Source organism: Macaca mulatta, chromosome 3, assembly GCF_049350105.2.
Source record: "Macaca mulatta isolate MMU2019108-1 chromosome 3, T2T-MMU8v2.0, whole genome shotgun sequence".
NCBI classification, from domain to species: domain Eukaryota; kingdom Metazoa; phylum Chordata; class Mammalia; order Primates; family Cercopithecidae; genus Macaca; species Macaca mulatta.
In genome coordinates, this window is record NC_133408.1 from 91545618 (window position 1) to 91562903 (window position 17286).

A 17286-nucleotide genomic window follows, 5' to 3' on the forward strand; every position below is an offset into this window, starting at 1 on the left:
CATTCAAGTGGGAAGTAGTCCCCGGCTGGTGGAGAGGAGTGCAGTTTCCTAGGGCTGTCATAACAAACTGCCACAAGCTGTATGGCTCAACTCAATATTCTCTCACAGTTGTGGACCTGAGAAGTCCAAAATCAAGGTGTCAGCAGGGCCATGGTCTGCTTCCCAGCCCTTGGTCATGACAGGCATTCCTTGGTGTTCCGCGGCTTGTAGCTGCATGACTCCATCTCTGCCTCCATCATCACATGGCCACCCGCCCGCTGTGTGTGTCTTCACATGGTGTTCACCTCTCTGCTGTGTCTCTCTGTGTCTCTTCGCCTCTTCTTATAAGGACACCAGTCAGATTAATGGCATACCCTACTCCATTATTATCTTCTCTTAAATTCATGAATTACATTGACAACAGCCTTATTTCCAAATAAAGTCACATTCTGAGTTTCAGGAAGAACATGAATTTTGGGGAGCACTAGCCAACCCAGTGCATGGTAAAAAGCAAAGTAGCAAAACCTGGAAGAGCCTGAAAGACTCTATCACCAGAATCTCAACCTGGAATTCTCAAACTCGGCTGCACTATGGAATCGCCTAGACTGCTTTAACCAATCTTGCTGCCTGGACCCACCTCTAGAGATTCTAATTTAATTGGTGGCAGTACAGCCAGGGCTTTGGAGTTTTCTAAAGCTTCTTAGGTGATTCAAATGTGTAGCCAGGATTGAGAAGCACTGCATGGAAGCTGGTGTAGTTGAGAAGTCAGCCAGGCTCCAGTTCATAATGAGTCAGACAGTTGGGGTGGTTTTATCTCATAGCCCCTTAAATTCAGAAAGCTATTAGATTAGAGTGTGAGGAGCTCTGGACTTGGTCTTACACACAGGTTTAGGTTTAGCTCCCGTTTCATTAGTCATTTACCCTTTCTGAACCTCAGATTCTTCTCTAAAATGAAACAGTTGGACTAGATGTGATCTGAGTATCATTGGTGCTATTAAAAAACACTCTATATCACTTTATCACATTCATTATTTGGAAGTATTGGGCATCTGCTTAAATGGCTTCTTAACCTCAGTGACTTCCACCAAAAAATAAGAATAAATCTTGGGTAAGCAGCCTACCAATTTATACACTGGGTAGAGGTAGAACCCATGTTCATTTTTTTAAACCACTATCTTCTTAGAACATGGCATAGTGTCTGGCACATAAGGAGCACTCAACAATTAGCGGTTCACTGTCTGATTGGTGTCTGTATAAGGAACATTCCAAAGCAGGATAACCTACCCCAACTCCCACTCAGGTCTGTGGCCACAGTAGCAAATCCAATGCCAATAACTAACACTTGGTCTGACATTTTGAAAATAATAAGCTCTGGCTCCTCCTTTTGCCAGCTGAAAAGTGTGTAGAAGTTTAATCCTTTTTCCTGAACCTCAGTCCTCCCATCTGTAAGATGGGAGTGATAATTCTTACCTAGTGAAGGAACAGTAAAGATTGTAGATAAGTAAATTTTGTAGCATGATGGTTGGCAATAAATACTGAATTATCTATGTATATGTACTGGCCCTATTATTTGATATTTAAAAAAAAGAAAAGAAAAACCTCTTAGGGGTTATGAGGAGATTTACATCTAATTTCAGCCAGAGGACTACAGTATTGTTAAATAAAAAACAGGAAAGGGTCCCTTCTTAAGGTGTTACTGTTTAGTACTGTTAATATTTGGAATTGAAGTAAGTTACATCTATAGAAATGTTAGCCTTTGATAATGTTAGGCATTAACTTGTCACCAAACCTCACCTGTGACATAAAATATATGATGTAAAATATGTAACTATTTTTAAAGGTAGCTAATGGGATCAATAATATACTTTACAGCATTGTTCCTCATTAGTTATCTATTTTTCTGCCATAAATTTCCATAAAATTAGTGTCTTAAAATAATAAACATTTATCATTTCACACAGTTTCTATGAGCCAGGAAATCAGGAGAGGCTGAGCTAGATAGTTCAGTCTGTGGATCCCTCATGAGATCTTGTTCAAGGCGTCAGCTGGGGCTGCAGTCATCTGAAGGCTGGACTGTGGATGGAGGACCTGCTCCCATGTGGCTCATCACATGGCTGGCATGCTGACACTGGTTCTTTGTGGGAGGCCCCAGTTCCTTGCCATGATGACCTCTCTGTAGGGCTCCTTGGGTGTCCTCAGGACACAGCAGCTGGCTTCCTCCAGAGGGGATGACCCAAGAGAATCCAAGGTGAAAGTTTCAATGACATTGATGATCTAGTCACAGAAGTGGTACTTAATTGTGTCTGCAATATTCTGTTGGTTACTAAAGTCAACCATGTTTGATACAGGAAGAGAAGCACAGGGAATGAATCCTAGGAGATGGTGATTATTGGGGCTTATCTTGGTGCAGACCCCCTTCATCATTATCTTTGGTTAAAAACATAAATTCCTGGGCCCCATCTGCATGTTTAGCAAGGCTCTTGAATAACTGCATGATCTACACTAAAGTTTGAGAAAAATTGCTTTATTGTACTTAGATATATCTACATATATACTTTTACATACATACAAAAACACTGAAGTTATAACTATTTGTTTTGGAGAGTGAGTTAGGGTGTCAGAGTAAATGTCACTTTTAAAATAATAAGTATGTGCTACTTTTATAACAAGAGTTTTAATTAAGTGATTTTAAAAATGTTATTACACAATCCCTTTGGATTATTGGGATGACCGAGTCTCTTTGACTTTAAGATAGAAAGTAGAACAAGTGATAAGAACATAGCCTCTAAATACTGAGACTATCTCCTACTACATTAAGACAGAAGTTAGAATTCCATGGAGTACCACTAAAGGAAACTCACCTGTTCTGGCCCTGCCCTATTCCTCTTCAACAAATTGGAAGCTAATCAAGGAGAGCCAAGGTGGCCCAGTTTCTCTGCCTTTCCCTGCCTCTCACTTAGCTTCTATACACATCTACAGCATAGAGATCAAACATTTTGGCAGAGATAAACATTTTGGCAAAGAGTTCATTGGTGCGAGTGAATGAGGATGTCCTTGTTTTAACACTCCAACTGTTTTCATTGTCCTACTTTTAACATTGTTACTCATGCCCCTTCTAGAGATGTTTCCAGATCAAAGCTCCCCAGCTGATTTTAATTGGTCAAGACTAAAAGCTAATCAGTCTTCTCTCCAGGGATTTTAGCCAAGGTCAGGCCCTGAGCAATTGGGGTAAGTATAGAAAGAAGAATGGACGGGAGAGGAGGAAAGGAATGAGACAGGAAATTCACAATTCACATATCTGGTGGGGCACTTGGATTAGGGCCTTGGGTCTATCTGGCTTGGTATTCTAATATCCATTATGGACACTTCTCAGTTCTTCAGAAAGTGTGGGGGCAGGGCCTCCATGCCCAGAATCTCTTGTGTGCTGCGAGTCTCTGCCTCCATCCCTCTTTGTGTTTATCATTTGGGCACTTTTGCTTCACTAGGACAACCCTGTGGTTAATGCTTTTTTAAATTAATCCAGATGGCATTGCTAATTATCTCTTTAGGACAGAATCCTAGAAGTTGAATTACTAAATCAAAGAGTATGAATAATTTTGAGACCCCTGATTCATGCCCATTCATGAGGCAAGTGTTAGTTTTTCCTAATCAAATTATAAACAAGTGTTCTGTAACTGATATGTATTTATTGGCATATGAATAACAAATCATTGGAAATAGCAGGACTTTAAGCCCATTAATGTACATGAAGTTTTACTTCCTCCAATCCACTGGTATTGGTTGAAATGTTTGAAACTGTTTGCTTACTGGTAGTCCCCAAGGCTTTCAAGGAGAATGTCAGGCTCTATGTAAAATTTGAGGATTCCTGATCCAGGGTACCCAAACCAATGTGGAATGTATAGTTCAGATGATCCAGCCTCTGTCAGCTGACAAATCAATGAAAAAGTCCATGCATCTTGATGGTTGTGGAAATGTAGGCCTTTGCATACAATATACTAACACTAAGGAAGGTTTTTTATTTAATTGAACTTTAATTCCCACACCATAAGATTCATCCTTTGAAAGTGCATTCCAGTGGTTTTTAGCATATTCACAGTGTTGTGCAACCAACACCACTGTCTAATTCTAGAATATTTTCATCACTTCAAAAAGAAACCCTATATTCATAGTGGTCACTTTCCATTTCTCCCTCCCTCCAGTCCCTGGCAACCATGTCTGCTTTCTGAATTATTTTGCCTATTCTGGGCATTTCATATAAATGGAACCACACAATATGTGGCCTTTTGTGACTGGCTTTTTTTACTTAGCACAGTGCTTTTAAGGTTCATCCACATGGTAGTAGATATCAGTACTTCACTCCTTTTTAACACTGGGTAACATTTAATTGTATAGATATGCCACATTTTGGTCATTCATTCATCAGTGGAGAGCTTTCCATGTAAACTTTTAGGTATAAAATTCATTGAGAAAAGAATACTAATCATAATCGTACATTTGACAAATCCTCACCAAGTGAGTAACCAGTACACAGATCCAGAAACAAAGCATTACCAGCACCCCAAGAGCCCCTGGGGTCCCTTTCCAGTCCCTAATCACCCTCCAAGCATAACCTTTTAACTCTGTAAATTAGCCTTGCCTGTTCTAACTAACTCCTTAGGTTAGTTTTGTCCGTTTTTGAAATTTTTACAAATGAAATCACGCAGTATGGATTCTTTTCTCTTTGGTTTCTTTCACTCAACTTTATATTTTTGAGATTGATTCCTTTTGCTGCATATAGTTGTAGTCTTTCTCAGTGCTGGATGGGTTTCCCTTGTGTGAACACATACCACAATTTAATCATCCATCCTACTATTTGGGTTTTTATTTTGGTTATTGCTACTTCTGCTGCTCTTAATTCTTGCACACATTCTTGGTGAATATAGGTACACATTTCTGTTGACTATATATCTAGGAGTGCAAATGCTGGCTCCTAGTGTGTGCCAATATTCAGTGTTAACAGGTACTGCAGAATAGTTTACCAAAATAATTATGTCAGGTTACATTCTCACCAGCAATGTGAGTTCCAATTGACTCATGTCCTTGCCAACACAGAGTATTGTCTGTCTTTGTCATTTTCGCCATCCTGGTGAATGTATACTGGTATCACCATTGTAGTTTGAAATTATTTCTCTGTTGACTATTGAATTTCAGAACCTTTTCATATAGCTAGTGACCATTTGGAAGACCAGGTTTTTGAGTGTCCATTCAATGGTTCCCCCATATTTCTATTGGATTATTTGTCTGTTCCTAATTAAATTGTATAAATTCTTTATATTCTGAATTTGAATATTTTATTTGATATAGGTCTTATAAATATGTTCTATGCTGTGACCTACCTTTTCCACTCTTAATGATGTCTTATGAAATAGTTATTAATTTTAATGTAGTCCAGTTTTCCTTTATGGCTAGTGAATTTTTTAAGAGATAGGCTCTTGCTATGTTTCACAGGCTGGATTTAAAGGCCTGGGCTCGTTGAACCTCCAGCCTCAGCCTCTGGAAGTGCTGGGATTACAGGTACATGCCACCAAGCTTGGCTAATTTAAAAAATATATTGTGTCTAAGAAACCTTTTTCTTCCCCAGGTCTTGAGATTGTGTTTTGACATTGAAATGCTTATTACTTCTCCAATTCATACTAAATGGTAAATGTATTTCTCTTATGGCCTCATCAAAAGGGATACTCAATGTATTAGAGATGTTCTGAATGGAAATAAGAACAAAGGAACAAATCATAGCGTACAATTTATCAACACCTGGCAGAAAACTGCAGTCCTCTGTTAGCCTTTAAAGGAATCCAATCCAGGGTTATCTCAACTAGTATTCCTTCCTGTATCTCTAATTCTTTCCAACTTGTATATCATACTCATTTGTGGCAGCAATTAGTTTGACTCATTAATCTGTGTCTTTTCATCTGTGTATAAACCATACTTCATGACCTATTAAGTCAGTTTGTAACTGGTCCAGACAGGAGTAAGGAACTTTCTGGTAAGAGCTGCTCAGCAATGTTCTGATAAATTTATCTCCCCATCTGAACCCTTCTTGAAGATGCCAAGTGTTCTTTCAATTACCAATCTGGTGACACTTTGAGCATCATTATAATTTATGTTGGAGAGAGTCTAGGGGGCAGGGAAGATAAATTAACCAGATTTTCAGTGACATTGCACTGTCACATGAAACAGAAGGACTGTACACAGGCCACCTTCTCTCCAAGGGTCACAATGCCTTCTCCAGATCACCCGAAATACACAGTATTGGTATCAAGCTAACAGTGATGACTGATTCTGACAATGTCACACTGCAAAATGCAAAACATTATCTTCCTCCAAATTAATTGATGCTAAACATAAGCAGAGTCACACAATCGGATTGTGTAAGAAGGAATGATTCACTGGGTGCTCAGAACAGCTGGCCAGTGCATCAGAGGGTGTCTCGTGCCCTTCAGAGCTCAGCACCTGCATTTCGTAGGAATGGGAGGCTCTGTTTAAGCAAGCTTCCTTAGGAAGCATAACAAGACTCATAAAATGGGGCTGATGGGAGAATTAGGACAGCAAGGGAATGAGAGACACAGACAAAATGGCATGTATCCACCCTGGTGAACTCCTTAATTCATTCACACAGCAGATGTGGGATATTGACTAGGACTGAAAATCGTGGGATTGCTTCCTCAGAGGCTGGGTAAGAGTGTGGATTGAGGAAATACGACAAAATACATTTCATCTTGTCTCCAAAATATCCAATTCTCTCAAAGTTTGAGAGAAACCCGTAAAGAGAAAGCTAAGAGTATAAGAGTTGCTTGTTAAAAACTGCCAGGCGTGAAATTCAAGGATTCCCAAATACTATCCAGTAATAATCATATTTCTTTTCTAGCTTATACAACAATATTTCAATAAAATAATATATGAGAATGTTTCCTATTGCTCTTCAGAAAGGGCCAGGGGTGTTTGGGGGGAGAGGAAACTAGAATTAGCCACCTGCTGAAGGGAAGGGCACTTACCTGGGCACCAACATCTTGAGAGCCTCTTAGGTGGGAGTCACGGGGTTCGGATGTGCTTTTTAAGGGAGGAGGTCCTCTCTGGTCCCCTTTGCCAGCTTAGGGCCTTGTTCTTGACTTCTTCTGCCTGGGCTTCCCTTCCTTGCCCCTTCCCACGGCCTGCTGTTTTCACCCTTCAATCTCAGCAAATGCCACTCTGCAGAGAGACCTTCCCTCCCACCCTATCAAGAGAAGTCGCCTCCCACTCCAGCCCTATAGCCAGTTACCCTCATTCAGGTCATCTGTTTATTTTTTCTGTGCATGTTATCATAAAATGCAATTGCCTTTTAAAGTATTCATTTACTTTTCATGAAGCTTGTATGAGGTAGGGACTTTGCCACTGTTGCTCACTGCTATATTCATAAAGCCTAAACCAGGAGCTGGTACTGCAGATGATCAAATGTTTGCGGAATAAAGGACTGACAATGACAAAAATGGGTTGAGAACTACCGACCAACATCCCAGAATTTAAGTGACATAATTGACTAAAGCATCAATAAATTACAAGTTCTGAAGATAGAGAGTCATTTCTGATAATAAATGTACAGACTTTCTCACAGTGAAGTTGGCGTGGTGTATTAGTTATCTATTGCTTTGTGGTAAATGCCGGTAAAACTCAGCAGGTGAAAATGATAATCATTTATTATCTTACAGTTTCCAAGGGTTCAGGGATCCAGGACTGGCCAAGCAAGGCGACTCCTGCTTAGGGTCTCAGATGACGTTGCAGTCAAGCTGTCACTTGGAACCGCAGGATTCACTGAACGTGCAGGATCCACTTCTAAGCTTACTCTCATGGTTTCTGATAAAAGACATCAGTTCCTCCCCAAGCTGCCTCCCCATAGGATGGTTTACAGAATGGCTTCCCCTGAGCCAGGTGATCCGAGACAGAGACAACACAGACAAATGAGAGAGTGCCCCCAGACAGAGGCTGCACCCTTCTTCAACCTAATCTCAGAAGTGACGTGTCATTACTTAGGCCATCTGCTATGGGTCACACAAAGCAACCAGGCACAACATTGAAGGGGGCTATACCAGGGTGCAGATACAGGGGGCAAGATCATTGGGTATCATCTGAGAGGCTGGCCACCCCATGTGGCCAAGAGAGGGCTCTCCATTCTGGTCTAGTCTGGTTCCCTCATCTCTCTGGCTAGTCTAAGATCTGCTGATCATTAGGGTACATCCTATTCTATTCTTGCTCCAGGTTCATCTGTCTTGAGATGTCTGTTTTGAAGCAGGGTCCCTCATTCTCAGCTTGTGAGTGAACTCACTATTCACTTTAATTATACACATTTTCAGTGATACAGTGATTTTACTTCCCTCAAATATAGCCTGCAAAACATTGGCCACTGATAACTTTTATCCTCAAGTGAGTTTTATTTATTAATTTGTTAATTAATTAATTGGTTTATTTTTGGTAGCATGTTGCCTCTGTGCTCTAATTGAAGCCTCTTTATTCTGTAACATCAGTGTTGGTCCTGGGTTCAGCCTGCCCTGTGGAGTGGGGAGTGGAGTTCCTTCTACTCTCTTTGGTCTGGGCTGAAAGTGGCAGACCTTTCAGCAGAAACACGTGGTACTGTGAAATATCATATGTGGCCAGTTAAGCGTTTGCCTTTCTGCAGCAGTCAGAGATATAATCACTTAACTAATGATTTCACGGATGGACACCACATTGTATGCAGCACAATAAATTCCAAAGTTGGTTCATCTGAAGAACTCCCTGGGCAGCTTCTGAAAAAAAGCCCATTTCCTAGATATGATTCCAAAATATGTGGGTTCATTTTGTCAATCTTCACTTTCAAGCTCCTTTGGTGATTTTGATGATCAAAGAAGTTTGGAAACACTTGGGGTAGGCTAACATAAACATAGGAAGTAGTAGAGAGGCATTAAAATGAAGACATATCAACATTTCATATGTGCTAACACATGTCCTGAAAGCAAATGAGATGCTATTTCTGTAACTTGCTTGGGCAAAGTCCTGAGAATGAATTCCCCAACCATATTGGCTTTCCCCCACTTTTTTAGCCCCCAAACTCCTAACGTACATGTTTTCTCTTTCTCAGTGGGTAGGGAGATGGGAAAATCTGACCCTTCCAAATCTCACAGAATGGATTCTTCAACTATAAAGGGAGTTTTTTACCAGAAGAAATGGGAAGAGAGAACAGGATAAACAAATACAGATGGACACCTGAGCATGCCACCATGGAGAAATTGCCAACAGCTGGCATTATATATTCATTCATCCGTTCAGTTTGTGGCTTTTAGTAGTGCAGTCCAGCTTAGAAAGAGGAAAAGACAACAGGCTAAACTACCTCTTCAAGTCTCTTCTGAGAGGTAGATGATGCCAAACTTGAAAATATTGAACAGTGTCACACCCAATTTCTGCTCCTGGAGGGATGTCTAATGGTGCTGCAAAGAAAACATCTTGGTGCCTGTGTTTAAATATAATGAGGGATGATTTCAGCTCTAGCTTTAAGTCAGAAATGATTTTTCCCTCCAAAAAGAATTTTAAACTTGCCTACAGTATGCTAAGCACGCAGTCATCAGAGCTGAGAGTACGGGGCAGAACAGCCAGAACAGAGACTCACGGAACCTACACCCATAGCCAGTGCTGGCCAAGTACATTGGTGGCAAACAATGCCTACTCTAGAAATCAGTGATAAACACTCAGAATAAACATGGTATTTGTAGAAAACACAACCAAGTACTAAGACTTTTTAACCAAGTTCTAATAAGGGTGAACAATCGGTCATCTCCTTTATAAGTCAAGAGAAATGTGTAACACCCAGGAAAAGAATAGGCCAAGGATGGATATAATACAGGAGTTCCCAGTCCCTGGGCTGCAGACTGGTACTGGCCCATGGCCTGTTAGGACCCTGGCCACACAGCAGGAGGTGAGTGGTGGGAGTGAGCATTAAAGCCTGAGCTCCGCCTCCTGTCAGATCAGCAAAAACATTAGATAAATTCTCTTGAGAGCGCGAACCCTATTGTGAACTGTGCATGCAAAGGATTTAGGTTGTGTGCTCTTTATGAGAATCTGACTAATGCCTGATGATCTGAGGTGGAACAGTTTCATGCCCCCACTCCAGGTCTGTGGAAAAAATTTGTCTTCATGCCAAAAAGGTTGGGGACTGCTGCTGTAACACAATCTCAGAGAGAATAAGCCAGGGATTAACAACAGAGTTTATATCTAATTTTTTTTTCTTATTTATTGTATAAACATATACGTATATGTTTTCTTTTATTTCTTTTCTTTTTTTTTTCTGGAGACGGAGTTTTGCTCTTGTTGCCCAGGCTGGAGTGTAGTGGTACAATCTTGGCTCACCGCAACCTCTACCTCCCGAGTTCAAGCGATTCTCCTGCCTCAGCCTCCCGAGTAGTTGGGATTACAGGCATGTGCCACCATGGCCAGCTAATTTTGTATTTTTAGTAGAGAATGGGTTTCTCCATGTTGGTCAGGCTGGTCTCGAACTCCCGACCTCAGGTGATCCGCCCACCTCGGCCTCCCAAAGTGCTGGAATTACAGGTGTGAGCCACCGCGTATGTTTTCATTAATCATTCAGGTCTAGATTTTCTCAGTGAGTCCTTTGGTTATCTCTATCCAGTCTAAGCCAAACTATTCCTCTGAGAATTGTGCCAGGTGGTTCTTAGTAGACAAGGAGAGCTGAGATTCCAGGGTTAAAATCAGCTGTATACTTTCCCTTCCAGAATTCTATCTCAACAAAGCTCATTTATTTCTAGGAGTATACAACTGTCTCCAATGCTATGCGACCACACAAATCCTTCTAAAACAGTTGCTAATTTTTAATCAACCAAATTTATATGTTTTGAATACAAATTTTCTTTTTAAAAATATCAGATGGCATTTAAATATTTATTTCCTTCAGTGTTTCTTTCATTGATTTGTTCCAGAAACTGACAAGAACTTGTTGTTAATTATGTTTATAAGTTCTATAATGAATAATACATTGTTTTTGACAATGATAATTATATTTCTCTATTTATAGAAAATGAGTGCAAAGCAAAAAGAAAAAAAGTAGTCATTTCCATATCCTCAATTATTTCACCTAGCAATGCCTTCACATTCTAAAGAAGAGCTGTTTAGCTAGATTTTTAAAAACTTAATGTCTGCTTATGGTTTCCTTAATGAATTCCATTACTTTCAGTTGTCTCTTATCTTTTCTTGTAAGCATCACATTATTTACTCTCTTGCTGCTTACAAGCCAGTCTATATCCGAATATGTATGAATATGTATGAATATATCTCTCTTCATTTTGGCACACGTAAGAATAGGCATATCTTATTATGCCCATGAACACACATGCACATGTGTGCAGACATATGTACTCAAACACATATGACATACTTATGTGATCCCATGCAGAAAGAATTTGTCTCCCATAATCAAACTTGGAGTCCATACAGTACAATACATTAGCAGGGAAAAGTAGGTTATTGTTATTTGATCTTCTCCAACTCCATATACCATACATTTTTAAAATTTGATTTTTATTTTAATCGAAGTTATACATGCATACTTATGCAGTCAAATTGTTTTACCAGAATTATTACCAAAATCAAGCTGAACCAAAACAATGCCCTGCTCCCCACCTACAACCTCAAGTTTCCATTCCTAAAAGGCTACCTTTGCAGCTTTTTAAACTATCGCTCTTGTTTTTCAGCTGCATATCAATAAATAACATATGATTTTTAGCACTACTGTGATTTTCAGCATTAGGCAGCATAAAATGATTTCCCACTGTGGAAGATAAGGATTTAGCTCTTTTATACTCTTTGCCCCACCATTATCATCTCTCCTCTCTCTGTCACACACACACACACACACACACACACACACACACACACACACACACAAACATTTCTCTTCCCCTCAAACTCCAGTTATACTTATGTCAAATTTTTGATTAATTCAATATTTAATATTGATATTATTACTATACAAATATAAATGCTATTCTCAGTTGAGTCACATAAGATATGCACAGCTATTTGTTTTCTGAGAAATTAATAACTGGACTATTTTTTAAACTGACTTAGTTTGATGGTTGATTTTATGTGTCATGTTGACAAGGCCATGGGTGCCCAGTTATGTGGTTAAACATTATTCTAGCCATTTCTGTGAGGGGTTTTCTGAATGAGATTAATATTTGAACCTGTAGTCTGAGTAAAGCAGAGTGCCCTTGCTGATGGGGTGGGCCTCATCCAATCCACTGAGGAAGTGAATAAAACAAAGGCTGAGAAAGGGAAAATTTTCTTTCTCTGTCTATCTTGGAGCTGGAACACTGGTCTTCTCTTGCCTTCAGACTTGAACTTGGACTGGAACTTACATCATCAGCTCTCCTGCTTCTCAGGCCTTTGGACTCAGTCTGGAACTCTACCATCGGCTCTCCTGGGTCTCTTGCTGAATACAGATCTTGGGACTTCTTAGCCTTTGTAACTGTGTGAGTCAATTCCTTATAATAAATCTCTTTATCTTTTCATCTTTCTCCTTTTCTCCCTTTCTTTTCCCTTTCCTTCCTCCCTCCTTCCTTCTTTCCTTCTCTCTCATCTATCATCTATCTATCTATCCATCTGTTATCTATCGATCGATCGATCGATCATCTGTTTGACTATCTTTCTATCCATCATCTCTCTTATTGGTTCTGTTTTTCTGGAAAACCCAAATGAATACACTTAATTTCCTTTATATTTGCTCAGATTCTTCCCCAATCTTCAAAATCTCCTCTCAATATTTTTGAACACATCAGGAGCAATATCAATTTCATCTTCTCACAGATATTCTCCCAGAAGCCACTGAACTGGTTGCTCTCTATCTTCCATGCACAGTGGGCATCTAGGAACTTCCTTCACTATCATCCTAACTCTTTTCAATGTATCTCCTGTTTCTTGGATCCCATGGCTTCTGCTTTCTTGGTTTTTACCCTCATTTTGGATTTTTAAAATTGAGATAAAGATCACAAAACATAAAACTCACCACTTTAACAATTTTAAAGTGTACAAGGGTTTTTAGTATATTCACAATGTTGTGCAAGCAACACCACCACTATCTAATTCCAGAATGTTTCATCATCCCCCCAAAAGAAACTCCTTACCAATTAAGCAATCACTCCACATTCTACTATTTCCCTAGCCTTGGGCAATCACTATCTAATTTCTGTTACTATGGATTTGCCTATTTAGGACATTTCATACAAATAGAATCATATAATACATGTCCTTTATGACTAGCTTTTTTAACATAATATTTTCAAGCTTCATGCGTGTTGTAGCATTTATCATTACTTCATTCTGTTTATGACTGACTCATATTCCATTGTATGAATGCACTAACTTTTTTTTTATCCATTCATCAGTTGATGGGGATTGGGTTGTTTCTACTTTGGGCTATGATGAGTAATGCTACTATAAAGGTAGCATTAGTGTACCTCTGTTTTTAGTTCTCTTGATAGATACCTAGGAGTGGAATTGAATTGCTAGGTCATATGGTAACTCCACATTTACCCTTCTGAGGAACTGCCAGACTTCCACAGCAGCTGCAGCATTTTGCATTCCTACCAGCAATACACAAAGGTTCAAATGTGGGCCGGGCGCGGTGGCTCAAGCCTGTAATCCCAGCACTTTGGGAGGCCGAGACGGGCGGATCACGAGGTCAGGAGATCGAGACCATCCTGGCTAACACGGTGAAACCCCCTCTCTACTAAAAAAAAAAAAAAAAAAAAAAAAAAAAAAAAAAAAGGTTCAAATGTGTACATCCTCACAAAAAATTATTTTCCTTTTTTTCTCTTTATTATAGCCATCCTAGTGGAAGTGAAGTGGTAACTCATTGTAATTTTGATTTTCATTTCCCTAATGATTAATGATGCTGGGCACCTTTTCATGTGCTCCTTTGCCATTTGTGTATCTTCTTTGAAGAAACATCTGTTCAAGTTCTTTGCCCACTTTTAATTGGGTTGCCGTCTTTTGTTTTTGAATTGCAAAATTGATTTAAATAGTCTATTATTAGACCCTTTGTCAAATATAGGACTTGCAAATATTTTTTCTAACTTGTGAATTGTCTTTTAACTTTATTGATAGTATTCTTTGGTGATGCAATTTTTTATATTTTGATGAAGTCCAATTTACCTATTTTTTTGTGCTTTTGACGTTATGTTTTAAAAAGTTATCTATCCAAGATCACAAAGAATTACATCTACCTTTCCTTCTAAGAGTTTTATAGTTTTAGCTCTTACATTAAGTCTTTTGTCAATTTCAAGTTAATGTTTTTTCATTCAAATATTTATTGAGCAGCTAAGGAGATACAAAGGTGATTTAAAACATGGTCAGAGGTGAGGCAAATGCATGAGTAATAGAAAGGAAAAGGCAAGGTTCATTGAATCATAGCAGTCAGAAGAAATTACTGATCTTTATTTCAGCCATGTTTTGCAGTTTTAGTGTACAAGTCTTGCACTTCTTTGGTTAAATTTATTCCTAGGCATTCTTTCTGATGCTATTGTACGTGGAATTGTTTTCTTAATGTCATCTTTAGAATGTTCATTGCTACTGTATAATAGAAGTATGATTGATTTTTGTGTATTGATCTTGTATCCTATAAACTGTTTTATTTATTTATTTATTTATTTATTTATTTATTTATTTATTTTGAGATGGAGTCTCACTCTTGTTGCCCAGGCTGGAATGCGATGGCACGATCTCAGCTCAATCCAGCCTCCGTCTCCCAGGTTTGAGTGATTCTCCTGCCTCAGCCTCCCGAGTAGCTGGGATTATAGGCACCCACCACCATGCCCAACTAATTTTTGTATTTTTAGTAGACATGGGGTTTCACTGTGTTGGCCAGGCTGGTCTTGAACTCCTGACCTCAGGTGATCTGCCCACCTCAGTCTCCCAAAGTGCTGGGATTACAGGCGTGAGCCACTGAGGCTGGCCATATCCTGTAGCCTTCATGAACTCTTTATGAGCACCAATGTTTTGGGGTTTTTCAATGGATTCTTTGGGTTTTTTTTTTTTATATATAAGACCATGTCATCTGTGAACAGATATAATTTTACTTCTTTCTTTCCAGTCTAGATGCCTTTTATTTCTTTTACTTGCTAATTGCCCTGGCTAGAACTTCTAACATAATGTTGAATAAAGGTGGCAAAAGTGGACATCCTTGTCTTGTGTCTGATCTTAGAAGAAAGTTTTCACTCTTGCATCATGCTGAATAATGTTATCTGTGGGTTCGTCACAGATGACCTTTGTCGGGTTGAGTAGTTTTCTATTTTTTGGTTTGTTGGGTGTTTTTAGTATGCAAGAATTTGGGATTTTGTCAAATGCTTTTTCTGCATGTATTGGAATGATCATGGAAGTTTTTCCCCCTTCATTCTATTAATACAGTGTACTACACTGATTGATTTTCCTGTGCTCAACCACCCTTGCATTTCTGGGACAATTCTCACTTGGTCATGGTTTCTAATCCTTTTTATACAATTCCAGATTTTGTCTCTAGTATTTTGTTAGGGATTCTGCACTTATATTCATAAAGAATATTGGTCTCTAATTTTACTTTTTCTTGTAATGGCTTTGTCTTTTGGTATCAGTGTAATACTGGCCCCATAGAATGAGCAAGGAAATGTTCCTCTCTCTTCTATATTTTGGTGTTAATTATTCTTTAAACATTTGGTAGAATTCACCAATGAGGCCATCTAATCTTGAACTTTTTTTGTTGAAAGTGTTTTTTTCTCATTGCTGATTCAGTTGCTTTGCTTATCATAAATCTGTTCAGATTTTATATTTCTTCTTGAGTCAGCTTTGGCGCTTCTAAGAATTTGTCCATTTCATCTACATTATCTAATTTGTTGGCATACAATTGTTCATAGTAGTCTCTTGAAATCTTTTTTAGTACTGTAAGGTTGGTAGTACTACTATCTAGAAAATACCTACGTTCTCTCCTGATTTTAGTAATTTCAGTCTTCTCTCTTTTTTCTTGGTAAATCTAGATAAAAGTTTGTCAATTTTGTTGCTCTTTCCAAAGAATCAATTTTTTGTTTCATTGATTTTTATCTATTGTTTTTCTATTTCTGATTTCATTAATTTGCACTCAAATCTTTATTATTTTCTTCTTTCTGTTTGCTTTTCTTTTTCTCTTCTTTAAGGAGTGATAAAGTTATGTTATTGATTTAAGATAAGAAAGTTGTTTATAGAATTTCCATCTGAGCACTGCTTTTGCTGCATCTCATAAGTTATGATTTGTTTTATTTTTGTTTTTTATCTCAGAGTATTTTCTAAGTTCTACTGTGAGTTCTTTTTTGACCTATTATTTATTCAACTGTGTGCTTTTACATTTTCTACATCTTTGTGAGTTTTCCAAATTTTCTTTTGTTACTGATTTTTAATTTCACCCCATTGTGGTCAGAGAACATACTTCAATCTTTTAAAATTTATTGAATCTTGCTTTGTGGCCTAACATATGAACTATCCTGGAAAAATATTCCATATGCACTTGAGAAGAACATGTATTTTGCTGTTGTTACGTAAAATTTTCTATAATGTGTGCTAGGCCTAGCTGGTTTATAGTGTTGTTTAGGTTTTCTATTTTCTTGCTGATCTTCTCTCTGGTTGTTCTATACACTATTGAAAGTGGGGTATAAAGTTTTCCAACTATTATTTCTGAACTATTTCTTCCTTCAGTTCTGTTAGTTTTGTTTCATGTATTTTGAAGCTCTATTGTTAGGTGTATACACATTTATAATTGTTATATATCTTGATGGTTGGTCTTTCATTATCATATAATGTCCTTATTTAAAACATTATATACGTTTAAAATAAGATGTGAGATAGGAGAAAAAGAAGAGCTAAGAAATTTGTCCTAATGTCTGTTGAGTCTGGTAGTAGATGAGCCACTTCAGTTCATTTTGGGATACTGTTTGCATGAAATATCTTTTTTCATCTTTTTGCTTACAACCTATTTGTATCTTTGAATCTAAACTGAGTCTCTTATAGGCCTAATATAGTTGGGCCATGTTGTTTTTTTTTTTAAATCAATTCTCCTAATCTCTGTGTTTTGATTGAAAAGTTGAACTCATTTCCATTTAATGTAGTTACTGATAAGAAAGGACTTACCTCTGCCATTTTGCTATTTGTTTTCTACATATCTTATGTCTTTACATTCCTTAATTCCTCCATTACTGCTTCCATTACATCCATTGTGTATTGAATAGATACTTTAGTGTACTGTTTTAATTC

At 38.3% G+C, this 17286-nt stretch overlaps 1 long non-coding RNA gene across 1 annotated transcript in view; it reads left to right on the plus strand.

The window, feature by feature from the left end:
• The first annotated feature begins 1885 nt into the window (after positions 1–1885).
• The window catches only part of LOC144339870 (uncharacterized), a 28017-nt gene continuing 12616 nt past the window's right edge, over positions 1886–17286 (plus strand). The window contains exon 1 of the long non-coding RNA XR_013415402.1: positions 1886–12506. This is a non-coding gene — a long non-coding RNA (uncharacterized LOC144339870). The remainder of the gene's footprint in view (positions 12507–17286) is intronic.